Here is a 20,781-nt window from a genome sequence, read left to right as displayed (position 1 = left end):
CACGATCTCAGATGTTTCTCCACCCCCCCCGGTCTGACATCCTCAACAAGCTCTGCGACAGGCATCCAGACGCTGCTGATGGACGGATTGCGTTGTACGGCGGAGCAGGGGGAGGAGTCGGCATGCAGGCCTCTTAAGACATGCTCCGGGGCTTGAAGAAGAAGCTATATTGGCCTGGATTCGGACCTGGATGCCGGGGTCTGGAGGACTTATCTGTGACTCCCATGCTGGAGAGCTGTGATATTCCGGTACGGAAACAATCACAGACCTCACCCCTCTGTTGAATTGTCAGTCCGGCTTCTGTAGCTGAAGCGCATGGGCTTACGAAGGTGGAATGCGGCCTTCCAGCTTCATCTACAGGCTCTCCAAAGGCACATGCTGAGGCACTCTGGACATCTCCAATGACAGGTGGTAATGGACAGAGACGATTTGGTGCAGCAGCTGCTGGAGCGCCCAGGGATGCATTACGAGTCGTGTCGCGGACGTGTCCGGCGGGAGAGGTGTGAGCGGCGCGACATCCAAGCCTTTGTGGAGGTGCGCCGGGGCTGCGGTTCCTAGGTGCTGGGCACAGTGAGCAGGAGGCCTGAGCTGCTTGTGGAGACGAGACAGCTGAAGGTAAAGAGTTTTTATCTTCTACCACTCACTGACTGAAAATCACGGGTCATGAACTGAGAAATCCAGTTTCCCCTGATCTTTTGATATAAGAGGTCATTTAAAGTTCGGAGTTCAAAACCTCTTGCATAGGCTTCGGACTGCACCCTAAAAAAAATTCATTCGCAAATTTTATTTTGTGAGATATAGATTTACATGTTATGATTTCAAACATTTGCACGCAACAGGGTTTCTGCGGATCTTAAATCACAACTTAAGGCCTAAACAGTCCTTGTTAAACAGAGCTGCGTCTTAAAGTCATGAAATTAATCTCTTCCTCCGTTTTTGTTTTCATTAGATCAAGATACATTTATTTGTGATGTAAACTGAACATAATGAAGTCTTGTTTGAAGAGAAAACTGACAAAATTAAGTGATATTATGCTAAAATAAGACATCTCATGGCTATGAAAACTTTTCCTTTTGAATTAAATCTTTTTTTCTGAAGCCCCTTGGAAGAATGTATTCCTTTTAATCCTAAACCTCTTAATTTTTATCATTCTATCTACAAAACAACAATTTGCTTTTACAAGTAAAAGCATCGTGTGATTTAAGATCTTTTGTACTGGAAAAACAAGGCTGTGTTTTTTTTTTTTGTAAAATGAATTAAATATAATGGAGAAGTGTTGTTCAAAACTTTGTTGCTTATACAAGACATTACATTCAGAGAACTATAATTGGCAGATTGTGTTGCCATTCAATTTATTTGCCGTACATTTTTCTTTCTTAAAAAGTCTTAAATCTACCTCCATCATAGGACCTGCAGAAAAGAGAAAACCCCTAATGTAATGTCTTTTAACCTGTGTTTCTTGTGAGGAGAGTAGCCAGTCCCATCATTTGCTGTTTTAAAACGTAATAAAAGTGAGACATAGCAATAATTTCACTGAGATTGAGCGCCCAAAATACTCACAGGGAAAGCAAGATTAGAAAAACATACATATCAGAATGGTACCAGTCTTAATGGCAGAGCCTGCTGAGGACTAAAGCAGGGTCCAGTTGTGTTCGCTGAGAGATTTATAAACGCAAACGACATTTTTCGAGACACAGCTGGATCATGACTTGGTTTTTCAGAGTCAATCAATGTAAACAGTCACAGAGGAAAGTGCAGAAAGTGCTAATTTAAAACCTTTCAGATTCAAGGTTTGCACGGCTTAACACTTAGGTATGTTGGATTTCAGCCCATAATAATGCAAGACTTAAAAATTCAATGCATTTCAACAAGCAAAGCACGGTTAATGCAATGCAATTTTTTTTCAATTATTGTAATTCAACAAGGCTTTTTTTAATTCAAAAACATTTGGCATTAATTTACTTCCATATGATCAGCGCACACAGAAAATGCTTTGTGAATTTTATTAATATTTGGAATCAGTTTTAATTTTAATTTTAGAAATTTTTTAGTAATTTTGTTGTGTGTTTTTGTAATTTTTAGTAATTTTTATATGCTTTTTAACATAGTTTTTATTTTATTTAAAATTTCAGTTATATCAGAACAGCAGATTTTGCCAGGAGCTGCAAATACTTGCTAATTTGTAAACATGATTCCAGGTGGCTGGAGAGTCCAGTTTAAACCCAGCTGTGTGAGGCCTTGAGGAGGTATACAGCGACCGAGAGAGGTTTCATTCGGGAGGTTTTCTTGCTCATCGCTACAGTCACAAACCAGTGACATGGAAGAACCTCAGCCACACATTGTAAAGGTAGGAAATGTCTTCTTGAAAATGATAATCTGATGATCTAAAAATGAAAAGGTTAGGCTGGTGTTTGTTACTAGGATCAGTGACAAATATGGGGGGAGTGTCAGTGATTATGAATAAGAGTTTTAAACTTTCGGAGAAATGCATGTTGGTTTCAAATATTTGGGAATATGTTTTAATTTTCATGAAAGTTTACATTTATGGAAAAAAAGTGCAGTAAACTGATAATTCTTGAATCTTGAATACATGCAAGTTTACACACAATTTTTAAACTTTATTTTCAAATTATTTATTTGTTTTATATAATGAAATCATAAATACAATATCCTCACATTTTTTATTTTTTTTTTTTTTTTTTGTTTGTTTATTGTCAGTTCAATGATCAGAAGTACACAGATATACAGTGTCCAACATACAAAATAAGAACAAAGCAAAATACAATGGAAAGGCAGAAGGGGAAAAAAACAAGTACAGGGAATCACAAATTAGAGAGTCAAGGAAGGTTCTTTAATATAATTCCAAAGAGGTGACCATATCTGCCAAAGTCATCAGATTTTCAGTGCACGTCATATGTAAGTTTCTCAAGTGGGAGTAATATAGATATTTTAGACATCCACATTTTGAAAGAAGGAACCTGAGGAGATGACCATAATAGTAGTATGCATTTCTTTGCCAGATACACCAAAATTAAGAACATATGTTTTCACATGAGAATCAAACACTGTCTCAACTCCAACAGATAACATGGTACAATTCCAAGGAGAAACAAAACTGTAACCCAAAGAGTTCTTGTAAAAAGTTATGTATTTTGTTCCAAAAAGGGATGATTCTGCTACAGTACCAAAAACAGTGAAGAAATGTTCCCTTATGTTTTTTGGCAATTAAAAACATAGGCCAGTCGAATTTCTATATATTTTCTTTAAACGTAATGGTGTGAGATAAATTCTATTGATGAATTTGTAGTTAAGTTCGTGAACTCCCAATGAATTACATTTAAAGTATAAGTTGTTAATTAGGGCGATCCAATCTTCATTGTTAATTTCATGACCTAAGTCCTTTTCCCAAACGTTCTTCAAACTATCTATGAGGAAGTACATGTATATCCCAGAAAAGGGCATCATATATCACTGAGATTATTCCCTTGGAAAAATTGTTTGTCACAATTTGTTCAATGGCAGTAAGTTTGAGTCTTGTTTACAATTATCTGATAAAGGTTTTATAAAAGTGACGCAACTGGAGATATTTGAAAAAAGTTTGCTTGTGGTATAAATTATATTGACTGAAGTTTTGGAAAGATTTTAATGTATTCTCTAAAAAAGGCAGGGGGCAAGATATAGTTGAGATCCCTAATTTAAACCAGTCTGAAAGACCTATATTATGTAATGAAATAGGAAAATCTGGATTATAGGCAATAGGGGAAAGCAAAGAAAGGTTGGCTGGAATTTTAAGATATGTTCTGACATCTCTCCATACCAAAAGAGTGTTTAGAATAATAGGGTTTGTTTGAAATGTTTTTTGATTTTTCTAAAATTTTTAATGAAAGGCAGAAATTTTATTGGAAAGGGGGCACAGACCGTTGCTTCTATATTAACCCACATGGACTCAGTCCGTTCATTATACCAACATGACCATATGTTTCACATTGTGCTGACCAATAATAAAATTGTAAATTTGGGTAAGCGATGCCTCCCTTCTCTTTTGGTTTTGTCAAAACTTATTAAAATTAATACGAGGCATTTTATTGTTCCAAATGAATTCGATAAGTGTTTGTTAATGTCTTTGAAAAAAGGATTAGCTAAGTAACAGGGGAGGGACTGAAATAAATATAAAAACTTTGGAGAATAATTCATTCTAATTACATTGATTCTGCCTAAGAAGGATATAGGGAGAGAATGCCAAGTAATAAGATCTTTTTTAATTTCTGCCAACAAGAGGCGTATAGTTTATATTAAAATAAATCATCCAATTTTTGCGAAATGAAAATACCTAGGTATTTAAAACCAGATGTTGTTAATTTTGAAAGGTGAAAGAGGCAAAAGGTCAGAGATATTAGAAATATTAATAGGGAGCGCCACGGATTTGGTAGGATTAATCTTGTATCCAGATAACATGCTGTAATCTGAAATACATTTAATAATGCGGGATTGATTTTACAGGTTCTGAAGAATACAGCAATACATACGTCTGCATACAGGGATATGCGATGTTCATCATTTCCCCACTTTTATTCCAAAAAAGTTTTGCAACTGTCTAACAGATTCAGCAAGAGGTTCAATTATGAGGCAAAGAGCATGGGTGAAAGGGGACAGCCCTGCCTCGTACCTCTTTGAATATCAAAAGGTTTTGAAATCAAACCAGTTGTAGTCACTGTAGCTTGGGGATTAGAGTAAAGTAATTTTATTAATTTGATCAATTTTGAGCCCAAATTGAATTTCTTAAGGGTGGCAAATAGAAATTTCCATTCCACCCTGTCAACGCTTTTTTTCCTTTCTGCGTCCAGGGAAATAATAAGGGCGGGGAGTTTATATCACCTCACATTTTTGAAGCGTCACACCACATGACAACCTGAACTAACCTTGCCTTCTCCATAAAAACGTCAAATCATCTCATATTTTAAAAAGCTTTTTGACATTCATACACAGTCATGAGGGTTGTTTATAATGTCATTTCCTGCTTTTGCTTTGTTTTTTCTGTATGTGGTTGCACCACATGAGTTTGTGGGTCGCACCATGTGACTTTGATTTGGCACACAACGGTTTCTGAACTATTAATAAGCAGTGAAGCGGTTTTGTTAAACTAATAAGGTTTTCAAGTATTTTAGTTTTAAATTAGGCTTTTTCTTCGAATTCGATCAACTGCTCATCATATAGAAGAGAGGTGTGTCTGAAGCCATTCTATGCATAAATTGAATTGAATTTGAATGTTTTTAATAAATGAATAGATTCAGATATAAATTCGATTCGTGTCATTGATCCACTTGATTTTTGACACCACTAATTTTGTGTAGAGACGTGCAAATAACTGTAAGTGAAGTTTTTAAGAAGGCATAGTTTAAGTTACATGGTAAACAATGCCCTAAAACTTCCCTTTATGGTAAAAGATCTTGGCTGATTTTTAAAAATGCATTGGTGTAGTGTGCCGAATGACATTTACATACAATGTCCAATGTGTCTGTTCCTGTTTCAGCTGGTATTGGCTGCGATGCGACACCACACAGATTCTCCGCATGTTCAGCTCGTGGCCTCTGCGTGTGTGTTTAACCTGACCGTACAGGAGCTGGTGCTGGGGATGCCCTTACGTCTGCTGGGAAACGTAGTTCAGCAGCTTCTTACAGCCATGAAGAACTTCCCAAACCACGAGCAGGGTATATCCATCCCAAGTGGTTTGCCGATAAAGATTAAAGGGATGGTTCAAGAATTCTCTCTTTGAATCGTTCCAGACCTCTATGAGTTTCTTTCTACTGTTGACACACAAGAGAAGTTATTTTGAAGAGTGCTGGTAACCGAACAGTTGCTGGTGTCCACTGACTTCCTCTATGGCCCTAGTATCAATATTTAAACCCTTTTCTTTCTGCTTTCAGTTGCAGAAGAACTGCCTGCTTACTCTTTGCAGTGATCATATCTTACAGGTCGCGCCCGTTTTGACAGGTCAGTCCACACACATTTCCTCAGTGCACTTGTTTGCTCAGTGCATCGTTTGAAGTGACACATCTCGACCCCTGTAGATACGAAGCTGCTAAGCTGATAATGATGATGCTGGGCAATCATGAAGATCAGACGGTGCAGAGAATGGCGGTGGCTGTAGTCTCCATACTGGTGTCTAAGGTCATTACATCAACACCTGCATTCAGTGTCTAAAACCTGAAAAAATGTTGACACTATGCTGGTTTGTTATGAACAACAGTATTATTAGAAATAGAGATCGATATATTCATTTAGCAGTTTTTTTAAGTGAATTAAAAAAAAAGACGTGAGCGACGTATGTGCAACATGCAAATATGTCGCCATGGACTTCTAAGATCTACTTATATGAACAAAAATCTATGATATCATTTTTATCTTTGGGACATTGTTAATGAGTAAAAGGCTCTCTTACACTTAATCACAGTTGAGCACAGAAGAGATCGCAGAAACTGGGTGCAGAGGCGTATATTATGAAAGGTAAATGCTTTTTTTTTTTTTTTTATTCACAAGTGGTTTTATTTATTGTTGTTGCTTTTAAACATCCGTTACCCCAACTGGTCAAAAATGACCAGCCTTTTATCTCTAATGATAAAAAGATTAAATCCAATATAGCATAAGATATTTATAAGCAATTTTTTGTAGGCGTGTCATTTTTGACTGGCGATGTCACAAGTGTAACAAGGGGGAAAAAAATCTCAAAAAAGTACTAAAACTATCCAAAAAAAAAAAAGCCTTGGAAGTTCATATACATTGTGTGAGCAAATTAATAGATTTTAGTCCAATGCATAATAAATAATAAAAACTATCTTTTTTGGGAAAAAGAAAATCCCTCCTCCGGTCAAAATGAGCAGAACATGGCGTGAGGGTTAAAGGCGTAATCAAAACTAGAGTTTGTGGTTTTTAGTTCATGTCTGTTTTAGCTTTAAAGCCATCTCTATACTAGTGTACTCAGGAAGTTGACGAATTAGCTCAGAAAATACATGCTTTTTATACATGTCTTTCTCATAAGGTTAAATAGATCAAACATATTCATGACTTGTACACACTTGTTCGTCCAATAAAATATAGAATGAGAAAGCCCCTCCACCTAATACTCCCAGTCTATTAATAGCAAATAGCAAGTCATCCCAGACTGTAATGCAATCTTAAGTTATTAAAAAAGCACAGGCATTTAATATGTCCCACACCCCATTTATTTCAGCAAATGCATCAGCACAGGTTCTTCAAATCATTCCATGTGGCCTCACGCTACCATGCTGTCACATGCAGTGTGTTCTCTCTGTTCCCTAAAGTATTATAGGATATGTGGACGGTGAATGATTCTATTGTAAATGACTGAATGGACAGATGGATACATGAGTAGACCAAAAACCAATGCATTTATTCCCCTCTCTGTGGAAGTAAAGCAGCTGCTGAGTATCGTCCAGCAGAAAGCCTCTCTGGGTGTAGTGGACTCCACTCTGAAGTTTGCACTGAGTGCTCTGTGGAACTTGACAGATGAGACGCCCACCGCGTGTCGCCATTTCATTCAGTGCCAAGGAATAGAACTCTACATGGAGCTGCTGGAACAGCAGGGAGACACACACACACAGACAGACACAGACACACACAAACACACACACAGACACACACACACAGACACACAAAGACACACACAGACACAGACACACACACACAGTGTTTAGTCAGTGGAAGTTCATTTAAGGTCTCATTCAGCACTGAAGTGTTTAGTCAGTGGAAGTTCATTTAAGGTCTCATTCAGAAATGAAGAAAAAAAAGAAAAAAAACAAAAACACACACACAGAGACACACACACACACATGCACAGAGACACACACAGACACAACAGAACACACACACACACACACACACACACACACACACAACACACACACACACACACACACACACATAGCTAAAGGCTGGAATACACTACATTTTTGCCAGATTTTAATAGAAAATCATGTAGTGTTTGATGGACTCATCAAGGGATATCAAACACACTTAAAGGTGTCATCGGAGGCTGCATGCACCTTTACAAGTTGTTTGAACTGAAATGTGTGTTGGCAGTGTGTGTACACAACCACCCTATAATGATAAAAATCTAGCCAGTTTTTTTCCAGTGTTATCTCGTTAAATCATTTCCCCTTTCTCAAATCGAGCCACAGACACACAGACAGGCCCCCTCCCACGATATTTGTTGATTGACATTAGCGTTTCAGCACAGACTGTACTGGCGTCTTACCTTAGCTCCGCCCTGAGTGACTGTCATCAGTCCTCCATTGTTTCACCACCGGAGCAGATGTAGACAGGAATGACTCCTAAGCGACTGAGGTGTTCTGTTGTTGAATATAATAATGAACATAGCAGTCTTCATTTACTTCCGACATCTGAGCCACTGAAGACGCAGTAGATTATGTTTGTTTCTGAAGGGAATGCACCCCCGATCTACCTACATGCGTATATCTTCGTGCAAATTATTCGTGTTCCAGCTACACCAACAGAAGAAGTGAGTATAAAGGTTTTTTTGATTAATGAATGCAAATAGCCTTTCCCTAATAATGTTTCTAATAAGTGAGTTTCACGATGAACGCGGCTGGAGTAAACAGTCCCTCAGAGAGCGGCTCAGAAGAGAGGGGCGGGGTCAACAGAGCTCATTAACATTTAAAGGAAAATGCTATAAAACGGCTTGCTCTAGAGCTGTTTTTGACAGGGTAAAAGGGTGTTGTTTTACACTACCATTGAGAAATTTTAACCAAACTATGTTACAGACTTTTCATTAAGACCCTAAAGAATCATATCAACTTGTGGAAAATGAGCATCCGATGACCCCTTTAATATTTTGAGCCGATTTAATAACACATACTGTCGTGCTTAAAAAATGTTTACATATTACGTATTATTTACATTTGTCATGTGTCTCGTAGCAGCAAGGCACACGTTTCTCAGAGTTGTTGAAAAAGAGAGTTGTGACCATAGATATGTTTAGGTAGATGCCTCATTCAACAACTTTAACGGTCAACTTGCGTCATTCACACTTAATAATCAATTGATATCTGAAGACGCCACAATTCGGCACAGATGATGGTTGTAAAAACTGCCGGGATTTAAATTCCCGAAAAAACAGGATAACTTTTCATAGGTGAGAATGTGAGAGAGGTGCGGAACCATAGATATGTAAGGATTGTGGCATCTTCGAATATTCATTAATTATTATGGTGAATGACATCAAGTTGACTCCTCCAATATGGAGAACGTCTTACATATAGTGGCCCATAGAAAAGTTTTAAAGTTCGTTAGTGTGTGATCTGCAGTGGTTTAATGCATGAGCCCCAATTTTTTCTCTGTAACCTATTAACAAAGTCAGCAAGTGCATGATGCCCGTGTTTTAAACATCTCTTCAGACTCCGTGTAGTGTGGTCTAGCCTTATTACACCTACTGCTCAAATCTGGCCCACGAGATCCACTTTCCTGCAGAATTTAGCTCTAACCCTAATCAAACACACCTGAGCATGCTAATCAATGTCTTCAGGATCACTAGAAAATCACAGGTAGGTGAGTTTGATCAGGGTTGAAGCTAAACTCTGAAGCACATTGGCCCTCCAGGGTAAGATTTGAGGAACCCTGCTTTACATGCACAGTTTGGCACATCTGAAGTTTAAACAATAGCAATTTAAACAAAGATTCTTGCACTTAAAGGGATAGTTCTATCATCATTTTCTAACCCTCATGTCATTCCAGACCAGTATGACTTTATTTATTTTGTGAAACACTAAAGAAGATATTTTGAATAATCTTAGTAACCAAACCATTTCAGTATTGTATTGACTGAGACATTTATTAAAATATCTTCTTTTTGTGTTCCACAGAAAACAGAGACTCAAATTGGTCACAGAATTTAAATTTTTGGGTGAACTATCCCTTAAAGTGGTTGTTAATTTGCTGTATCTTGTCATCACGCTGTTCTCTTCTCCTCCACAGTCTTATTATTCAGAGTCCTCCATCCAGCAGAAGCTCCTGGGCCTTTTGGTAAATGTGTTATATGTTTGGTCAATGTATTTTTTTTTTTACCATCGATGTTTTATGGTAAAATTGGTGGAAAGTAATAGATTACGCCTCAACCCCACTCTGACATGACCACTGTTGGTCACATACAAGTCTAAATGAACTTAAAATGACTCATTATGCAGTGCGTTGAGCAAGATGAACAATAGTTGAGTTACTCAGAATATGCTTTTTACAGTTTTATTTGTAGTTATTTGTTTTGAAGTCTTTTAAAAAATGTTTAGAAATGCATAAATGTGATTAAAACATTGTAGTGTGGTATGTTAATATTGTAGTATTGGTTACTTGTTGATAGTGTAAGACAAGTGTTTTTTTATGTATATAATTTGTTGTTTTCTTTTTAGTATATTCTTTTAAAGTATATAATTTGAAGTACTCTTTTTAAAACTATGTAGGTATGGAGGTTTTTAATTGTTTTTTATAAATTAATTATATTCTGAAGCACAGTATAAAAAACTTAAATGAGATATTTGAAAAAGAACTCTGATCAGAATTGCAGAGGTGTCTCCCAGTTATTGTTGTGAATCTGGCACCTGGTGCTAATTTCCTTAATTATATGACATTATATGACTGAATCAAGCACTTTTGGAACTGTATTGTGGTTTTTGATCAATATTTGGGGAGAGTAACACTTTACATTAATGTTCTAAACATTTGCATCAAAGAACAATACCTTTCCCTTTTAGATTAAAGGTAGTTATTAGGTAATGATATTTGTTAAAATACATTTTAAATACATTTAAAGTTGTATAAATGAAAACATTAATGTGTTATAAACCATGATTTAACAGAACAGTAATTTTATTTATAAATGAACATTAATCTAGACTAATAAAATAGGTGTTAATTTTTCATGCACCTAATGCATAAACTTAATTTGTGTTAATGCAATTGTGTGGATTTTATTATTATGTTCTAGAAGTCTTATGTGCTGTAAATTACGAGTAGATTGCTCAACCCTGAAATGAGCGCATCTTGTGCTCTCTCTGTGCTCCAGAATAATGTAGCAGAGGTGGAGGAGCTGCGGATGGAGCTGATGAATGAGGAGCTGGGTGAGCACATTCTCTCACTCCTGATCAACCCAGAGGTGGAGGTGGACATCAGTTACTTTGCTGGGGGGATCCTGGCTCATCTCGTCTCTGTCAGGGGGGGCGGTGTGGAGTCTGGATGCTGAGCTGCACAGCACTGTGCAGGAAAACTTGTGTGTGTGTGTGTGTGTGTGTGTGTGTTCATATGCATGTGGTGTTGTGTCTTAACTCTGTATATGTTAAATCTATTTCACTATTAAGCACTCTTCTGTGTCCTGTCATGGAGTTCTCCTGAGCATGCAATGGTTTCATACAGGTAAGTGTCTTAATATATACTTTATATTGATTATATTGTATTTATATAATAGTATACAATAACTCATGCAATAACTCATTTTGTTGTTGTTTTATTTTTTGTTACCAATGCAAGTTAAAGCAAATGGCAACATTTGAAACATTTTCAGTATTAATAATAAACAGCGACAGCTGAAATATGCTTATTTATTAATTCATGTTTAATGATTAAGAGAAGCAAGAAATCAACGATTAAAATATGATTCATGTATTAATGTACATTTTAGAATTATAGTGAAGTCACACAACTATGATATTACACAAAAAGAAACATGGGAATTATGTAGTGAAATTTAAGTTCAAAAATAAAAAATAAAAAAACTTTCTTAGAATTTAATATTTGAAGTTTTGGAAGGGATTTCAAGTGTAGGCACAATTTATGCTTATGTGTGTCCACAAAATTAATTTCAAGCATTTGTGCAGAAGCTTTTGATTAAAAGGATCATGAGAAGCATAAATTCACGCAAGATGTCTTGAGAGATTTTTGGGGTGAACTATTCCTTTAAATGTCAGACTGATTTGATGCACTTGAAAAATAATCAGCAAGCTGCACATTTTTGCTTACACTGTTTTGAAGGATCATCAGAAGCATAAAACTGTATATTATAAGAAATATATTGGCAGATTCAACAAATCATTTCCTTCTTCATTCTCAGTAACTGACGCCACCTACTGGACTGGAGTGTGTGGTACTGAATGGTGCACAGCAGAACATTTTTTATCTACTAGCTATTAATTTAACATAGCAGCAACACTATTCAAGGCTAAATGTATGTTTACAGGTCTCTCTCTCTGGTATTTTATCTGGTCTCTCAGCCCTTCTATCCTTTGCTGCACGTCTCTCAGTGTCCTGGTGTTCAGCTCTGGGCTCTCTGGGCCATACAGTTTGTCTGCCGTCAAAACGGTAAGAAAAAAAGCCAGAGAGATGTGCTGCTTGAGATACACAGCAGATCCTTGTCATACTTGCTGTTGCTTTTCACAGATCTAAGTAAAAGTAGTAAGTAATGATAATGGTGTAATGTAGTTTACAGTGTAATTAATCACATTCTGTTGCTGTAGCCCCTCAGTACTGTGATATGCTTGAGAGTGAAGGAGGAACAGACATACTGAGAGTCCTGAGCTCACATGCAGACAACACCCACAGTGATGTAAAGAGTCTGACACAAAACATCCTGAAGATCCTGGAGCAAAATATTCATCCCACAAGCTCAGGTACAAAACATGGTAACATTATCAGCACATTTCTTATAACGCAGGGTAAATAAATTACCACACTGCTACGATCCATTTCTTGTTAATGTTGCTCCGTGCTACTTATCAGATTGAAGATGAATCGCTTAAAGGTGCTGTATGTCATTTTTTGACTTTACTAAAGCATAAAAATACCATAATATGTTTGCACATATTTAGGAAACATGCTAAGTTTACATACTTGTTCCCTGAAAGCTACAATTAGTTATTCTACTGTGAAATGTGAGTTCTGTGTCAGAATGTCTGTTTTTGTTTTGGTCTGTAATTTCTACACGCTGGGTTGCCTTTTAGTGGAAAACACAACATATTGCAGTAATGGAAGCCAGCAAACCACCTGACCTAAAAAGCCTCGGCATCCATCTAAAAAGCTCTATGAGCAGAGGCATATTAAAACACGGATAAATCAACTCATTAACTTAAGGTGTAACGCTCGTCTTCTTCCATCGTCAGTTGCACTCATTTTTGTTGCACATCCTCAATCTGGCAACCCGTGTGAGCATCAGACCTGAGGAGGAGGAGGAGGGTCAAACAACACTCTCCATATTTTGAATTTGGATTGCTTTCCCCATTTCAATATCACATACCGCACCTTTAAGCAATAACTCTAAATATCTGTATTTTCAGGATTTCCGAACACTGATTTTCTTCTTGTTTGGTCTATGCTTTTTCTAGTGGAGGATTTTCACTGACATCACAGAAAAAACTCTGGATTCATAAAGAGATGTGCCATTTCAGGGAGACATTTCAGAACATTTTAGATTCAACAAAAGAGCACAAACAATTTTCTTGGTCATTAAAACATTTATTTTGCTTAAATTAAGAGAAATACTGTTTTCTTTTTTCAGTTTTATTATTAAAGTGTGTAATTTGTGAAAAAGTGATTGTTTTCAAATTGGTTCAAAACTTTGTTAATTTCAGCTGATTTTAAAGCACATTTTGTTCCTTCCTTGCCCCACCTTCGTTCATCTTCGGAACACAAATTAAGATATATTTTTTGTTAAATTAACTGCTTCATGTAAACAATGCACGCATGTCTGTGTGATGTAAGCAGCAGAAGTGCGTGCCAACATCGTGATACTCTCCAAAGTTCTCGGAATGCAACAAAAATATCTTAGTTTGTGTTCCGAAGATCTTTACGGTTTTGTAATGACTTGAGAGTGAGTAATTAATGACAGAATATTCATTTTTGGGTGAACTATCCCTTTAAGACTACTGCACGAGTTATTCTCTGGGTTGCCAAAAAAGGTTGATTTAACTTACAACTTCATAGTAAGCAAGGTTTGGCTCAGTCAACTGAGAGTTCAGTGTATATAATATGTGGCCGTAAATTAATCTTATTTTCTGGAATGTCCCAAAGTATACTTTAGTCTCAAAATGTCTGTTTTTCCTTGTATCTCAAACATCCATCCGTCCGTTTTGGTTGTCCTCTGTGGGATGGTTGGGATGCTGGAGCCGATCCCAGCATGTAAGCTCTGCTAAACAGTACATAAACAATAACTAAGAACTGGGACTGGTCATTTTTCATAAGAATAGAAGGTGAAGTTGCAAAATAGATGACAGCTGCTGTTGCTTCAAGAGAGTAGTTGAGAAAGTATAGTGACAGCTTTTTTTGTACCTTTTTCTGCTGAGAGTGTAGTTTAATATATGTAAGTTTAAAAAATTTTAAAATATTAGTATTTTTCTCACACTTCCCTATCGTTTTGCATCAGAAGACATCGATTCAGCATGACATGGATTATAGTCATGTTCACTTTGTGTGGTTTTTAAAGTTTCATCTTTTGAGAGACCCATCCACTTGTTATTATTATGAACTCAGAGATGATTATTTTTCCAAAAATATTCAAGAAGAAAAGAAAGTAACACATCTGGGATGGCATGAGGGTGAGTAAATGATGAGAGTATCCCATTAAGACCATATTACTTTTATGCCCATCTCCTTATGATCTTGTGTTTCAACAGCCTGTCTCCATTCACTTCTATTGAATGGACAAGAGCTTTGTTAGAGAATTAGAGAGCTTTCATTTGAGTGAACTATGCCTTTCGTTTTTTAATCAGTGCATTGAATTTTACATGATCGGGAGAAGCACTAATGTGTTTTTACCACCCCTACTACAGATATCTTACCCGGAATGTTTTATGCGTATCAACAAACAAACATAATCCACCAAAACCCTTTGAATCCACTCTGTGCTTGTTGCATCTTGTTGCCTTGGTGTCCTATCAGGACAAAATAGATATCATTTCAGATGGATCTACAGCAAAATAGAGATATCTAAGCAATACTTAATTACTAAAATACTAATTTCTTGCAAGAAATGAAATCAAACGATGGATAAACATTAACGCACAAACTGACCAGCAACCACATCTTCCAGACGTCATTTTATTTTTTAGCTCAGTGGTCACAGAATCAAATGCACAGGATTGTGGGATGTCATAGGCAGCAAAGGATACAAAATCTATGCTGTTCAGAAATTGATCTGATAAATGTCAGTATAGAGAGGATGTGACACAATCACTGGATTCAAAAGTGCCTTGTTTGCTGCCCTCGGACGCAGCCTGTGTCAGCTGATATTATTGTATTTTTTTTACCTCTGTCGCTCAGTCAAATGATTGTCACATCACTTTCGGATGCAGTTCCCTGTCAGTACTCCTTATAGGATTGGGCTCAGGTTTATGCCCCTTAACTCCACTTTGTCCCCTGGTTTAATTTCCTCCCTCGGTCATGACGAAATTTGGTCTGTCCTTCCTCCATCTGACACAGCGCTGGCAGAGCACTATCACCATGCCAGCTGTCCATGCCAGTACCGTACCTACTCCAAAGATGACAAAACCTATAGCCACAAAGAAGAGGTAATCCTGGTGAGCCAGTCCTGGATGGCATTGTCTTTCTCAACCAAAGACCCAGATCTGAGAGACGCTGGCCCTGTAAGGATGAAGGACCCTCACACACTGTCTTGTCCCTCCTCTAGTCTCATGAAACACAAGAAAAAAGAATGCATTAACTCTAAAAACATTTGTATTTCTGGTACATATGTAGAAACTTTATAAACATGACAGTCTTATATCATACTTTATAAACATGTTTATAAACATGACCACAGTTTTAGAAGTACTACATTTAATATACAGGAAAATATTTGTGTGAGATTACTTTCTTACTCTCAGTTGAGCTTCATATCGCTGAGTTGAACTTGTTTTCCTAAGTGATGAACTTTACACAGTTATCGGACAGAACTGACTGGAGCTGACTGATGACACTCTTGTCTTTTTAGAGCTGCTTTACAGCAGAATTTAGATTTGCCTCATGTCTGGGATGAAGTTGGCATAATTGATTCTTATATTTTCCCTGTGACGCTGCTGCTTGAAATAATTTATATTATATAAAGCACTATGTAAATAAAGGTGACTTGATCTTATATAAGCTCTGACCACACTCGCTGAATTACACAGAGATGCAATGTACAGAGATGTATACCCCCCCTTTAAAAAAATGGAGAAATTCTTTGAAATTACCAATTACACATGAACAGTATCTATTTACACACACACACACGCACACACACACACACACACATACATATACATACATATACAGTACAGGTCAAAAGTTTGGAAACATTACTGTTTTTAATGTTTTTGAAAGAAGTCTCTTCTGCTCATCAAGCCTGCATTTATTTGATCAAAAATACAGAACAAAAAAAAGTAATATTGTGATATATTATTACAATTTAAAATAATTGTTTTTAAATGTATTATACTTAAATTATCATTTATTTCCTGTGATGCAAAGCTGAATTTTTAGGATCATTATCACATGATCCTTTAGAAATCATTCTAATATGATGATTCATTATCAAAGTTGGAAACAGTTTCTGCTGCTTAATATTTTTTCAGAACATGTGATACTTTTTTTTAGGATTACTTTGATCAATAAAAGGTAAAAAAAAAAAAAAACTATGTTTTTTTTAAAATATAAAATATTTTGTAATAACAATATACAGTTACTGGTCAGTAATTTGGGGTCAGTAATTTTTTTTCTTTCTTTTTTTAAATAAAATCAATACTTTTATTCAGCAAGGATGTGTTAAAATTGATAACAAAGTGATAGTAAAGAAAAATATATTGAATATATATTATTCATCTAATATATTAGACAGCAGAACTGTTTCCAACACCCACTCATAATAAATCAGAATATTAGAATGATTCTCTAATGATCATGTGATAGACTGGATTGTTACATGTGAGAACTGAAGGCTGGAGTAATGATGCTGAAAATTCAGCTTTGCATCACAGGAATAAATTATTTTTTTAAAGTATATTCAAATAGAAAACTATTATTTTAAGTTGTAATAATATTTCACAATTTTACTGTTTTTTCTGTATTTTTGATCAAATAAATGCAGGCTTGATGAGCAGAAGAGACTTCTTTGAAAAACATTAAAAATAGTAATGTTTCCAAACTTTTGACCTGTACTGTGTATATATATATATATATATTGATGAGAAATTTTATTTGATTATATTATTGTGTGAAATTTCATACCATATAATCTGAGAATTATCAGTATTAACTCATGATTGCTCAAAAACAGTCCAAATGTATGAAACCTACATATTTATTTCTAGAGATATGGAGAAATGGCTTAATATATTTTACTTTTTTTTTTGCCACATATCTTCATAGATAATTTTCTTCAAACCTAATTGTACTCCCTATATACATGGGTCCAAAAATGACCCGACAACGAAACATGTACCTTTTTTTTTAGTTAGTTTGTTTTTTTTAATGTCCTCTGAAAAAAAAAAATATTAATTTTTTTTTGTTATAGGCTCTTAAAAATTGTAAATAAATAAAAATTAAATAATTATATGTATTTTGAGGGTCTTACAGCATTTGGAAAGTTTTTTTTTTTTAGCATTTATTTTGCTTTTGGTTTTTTTTTTTCTTCCGGGTCAAATTGGTCCTGAATGCATTACGAGAGTTAATGTCATGAAATGCTTGAAATGCTTGCTTTAAGGTTAGCTTCATGAGTAGCAATGAAAATGAGCATTGCTGATTTAGCAGTGCCCTTTGGCATGCTTTCATACATGGATATTATGTTACCTTACACACTGACACACTGAATAATTCACAAGCCACGGCTGTCCTCGGCTCCAGCTCAGTCATTTTAGTCTTTGTACTTATGCTTCTGTAAGGAGACACGTCTACTCTGCTCCAGTTCTCTCTTTATTTTCACTTCATTAAGTATTCTTTAAATAGAAATGGTCGGTAATCATTATAAATAGTGATGTCCTCCTTAACAAATGCCATTATAAATGTGTTTTTGCATGAGGAGGTGTAGTTCCTGACAGTAATCTCACCATGCGCCATGTCGTCCATCCCTCCAGTCACTTTCACCCTATAGCTGTGGTGACTAAATATCCACAACTCATCTGACTTGCAGTGCTTGTACAGTCTGTTAATGTTACAGCGTTGCTCCGGTCCAAATAAACCCCAACAAAGCCGCGAAAGGTAAAAAATAGGCCAGCACATATAGGACTTCAGCAGCTTAGAGCAGAGGTCTGAGATCTTATTTCCATTTCATCTTTCACTGTTGTGTGAATAGTTTGCATGTTAATTAGCAAAGATAATTATCTGCACTCGAGGGAATACATCTGGGGACAATTAAAAGCAGGAGATGTCTGGGTTATTCCTCGCACTCTGCGTGTTTGTTTTATGTGTCTGTGTGTGAGTGTTTAGTAGTGTGGCTTTGTGCACTAAAAGGCCCTCAGCAGCCTAAATATAACTGGTTATAATGGGGACTCTATAAACATTCCTGAAAGATGAACTCAGGTTATGAGCTTAAACAATCATCTGTAGCTATATACTGTATACAATACATGCATGAAACACTCTATGTATTTTTGTGCATGCATTTCTATCTATCTATCTATATATCTATCTATATATCTATCTTTTCTCCATCACAAACTTTTGAATCATTCGAGGGCGTTTATAAATCCAATGGCAGCTGTTAGTCTATTTTTCCTCTAAGTACTGAGACTGGAACAGAACTGGCTGATGCATTCATTATTAACAGAGGGCTATATTGTGGGCAATAGCAAGCAAGCCTTAATTACTAACATTAACAAATACAGTGAATAACAGATTAGCACATCATTAGGTAAGGTATATTCAAATACTTTACATGGAGCTTACATTTATATTTTCTAGTGGTCACTAATATGGGTTTTCAGTGGCTGAAGCCAATACAGGATTTCAGGTTTTATGAAGGTAAATTAAAGACTTTTTAGGACCAAGTAAGGAACATTTAAGGAATAAAGTGAATGGAACCCAATAAATGCAAATGTCTTGTATTCACAAGGCCTCAGAGTTTGAAAATACAACTTACAGTAGATCCCCCCATTACTTTTAATGTATTTTGTACAATCAGAATGAATGAAGTCAATCAATCAATCCATCACTTGATTAGTCAGTATGGCCATGTCTTAGTCTTAATTGTGTTTAGTTTGTATCTAAATTTAAATATATTGAGATTTAAGGATGTTTAGATATTGGTACTGGTACTTATTTTTTTTGCAGTGCATGCAACAATTCAATGCCACGACTTTTTTGAATTTAAAGCCTACTGCTCTGATTGAAGATTTGGAAGATTACCAGCAGCATTCCAGCAATCATTTTAACAAGCACTTGGTTATTCAACGTTATTGAATAAAGTTATTTTAAAAAGTTGTACCCAATATAAAAACAACAACCCCTATACCCCAAATACAGCCTACCTTGAAACTTAAAGGTGTCCGTGTGCATCCCAAGCAGAGCTCCTCCGCGTCGCAGGCGCACACCACGTGTTCCCGCTGAGCCCGAGAGACCGGAGCCCGGCTAGAGCCACGAGGGAGCTCACGTTGAGTCTGCTCAGGTTGTTCCTGCTGATGTCCAGCACCTGAAGAGCGCTGGCGTGAGAGAAAGCCCGAGGGTGAAACTCTGACAGCCTGGGGTTATCCGTCAGTCTCAGGCATCACCAGGCCCTCCAGCGCGCTGAACGTCTGCTCCTCGATCTTACGGAAGGAGTTGAAGGACATGGTCCAGATAACGCCAGCTTTCTCAGGTTCCCAAATGTGGATCGGGATATGGTGCGCGAGGGAATTATTGCTGCAGTCCAGATACGCGAGGTCGGACAGGTAATTGAGCTCGATCGCGGGGTAAATCGGAGATGCGGTTGTTGGACAGATGAGCTGGCGGGTGTTCAGCGGGAGTCCCGTCGGGAATCTGCGGAGATCTTGTTCAGCGCACTGGGACAGCGTGCTGGTCATCACACACGCAGCGCTCCGGGCAGCCCGGGGGCATCGAGGACACCACATGCGCCAGAAGCAGCAGCAGCAGGGTCTGTGCGGGTCCGGGACACATGCTGTGGCGACGACTTCATGAACGTCTTCACGGGTTCTGGACACGCTGAGCAACTTCCACAGTGAAAAACAAGACCTCTGATGTGGATGTGTGTGTGTGTTGGTGTGTGTGGTGAGAGCGAGGAGAGAGAGAGTTGGTGCTGCGCTTCTTTCTTTCATCCGCTATACCGTCGCGGGAGCTGCTGGGTCAAAATGTATGTGAAGGTAACGAGAAAAACGAATAAAAAAAACACGTTGTAACAGTTTAACACGCAAATGTCAAGTACAAACCCGATTCTAAAAAAGTTGGGACACTGTACAAATTGTGAATTTAAAACAGAATGCATGATGTGGAAGTTTCAAATTTCCAATATTTTATTCAGAATACAACATAGATGACATATCAAATGTTTTAAACTGAGAAAATGTATAAATTTTAAGGGAAAAATTAATGATTTGAAATTTCATGGCATCTCCAAAAAAGTTGGTACAAATGCCGCCATGTTTTACCACTGTGTGGCATCCCCTCTTCCTTTTTATAACAGCTTTGCAAACGTTGTGGGGACTGAGGAGACAAGTTGATCTAAGTTTACTTGAATGAGGAATGCTTGCTGTCCCATTCTTGTCTAATACAGGCTTCTAGTTGCTCAACTTTCTTAGAGGTATT

General features: G+C 36.9%; 2 pseudogenes; one reads left to right on the top strand and one right to left on the bottom strand.

Annotated features, from left to right (window-relative positions):
* The first annotated feature begins 140 nt into the window (after positions 1 to 140).
* On the top strand, positions 141 to 13,542 carry LOC109081364 (annotated as a pseudogene).
* Positions 13,543 to 15,431: 1,889 nt separating this feature from the next.
* LOC122135236 lies at positions 15,432 to 20,136 on the bottom strand (annotated as a pseudogene).
* Between the last annotated feature and the right edge of the window lie 645 nt (positions 20,137 to 20,781).

The sequence above is a fragment of the Cyprinus carpio genome, chromosome A2 (genome assembly GCF_018340385.1).
Source record: "Cyprinus carpio isolate SPL01 chromosome A2, ASM1834038v1, whole genome shotgun sequence".
NCBI classification, from domain to species: domain Eukaryota; kingdom Metazoa; phylum Chordata; class Actinopteri; order Cypriniformes; family Cyprinidae; genus Cyprinus; species Cyprinus carpio.
The sequence above is the reverse complement of the archived record's forward strand: the minus strand, read 5'-3'. Positions and strand labels throughout refer to the sequence as shown.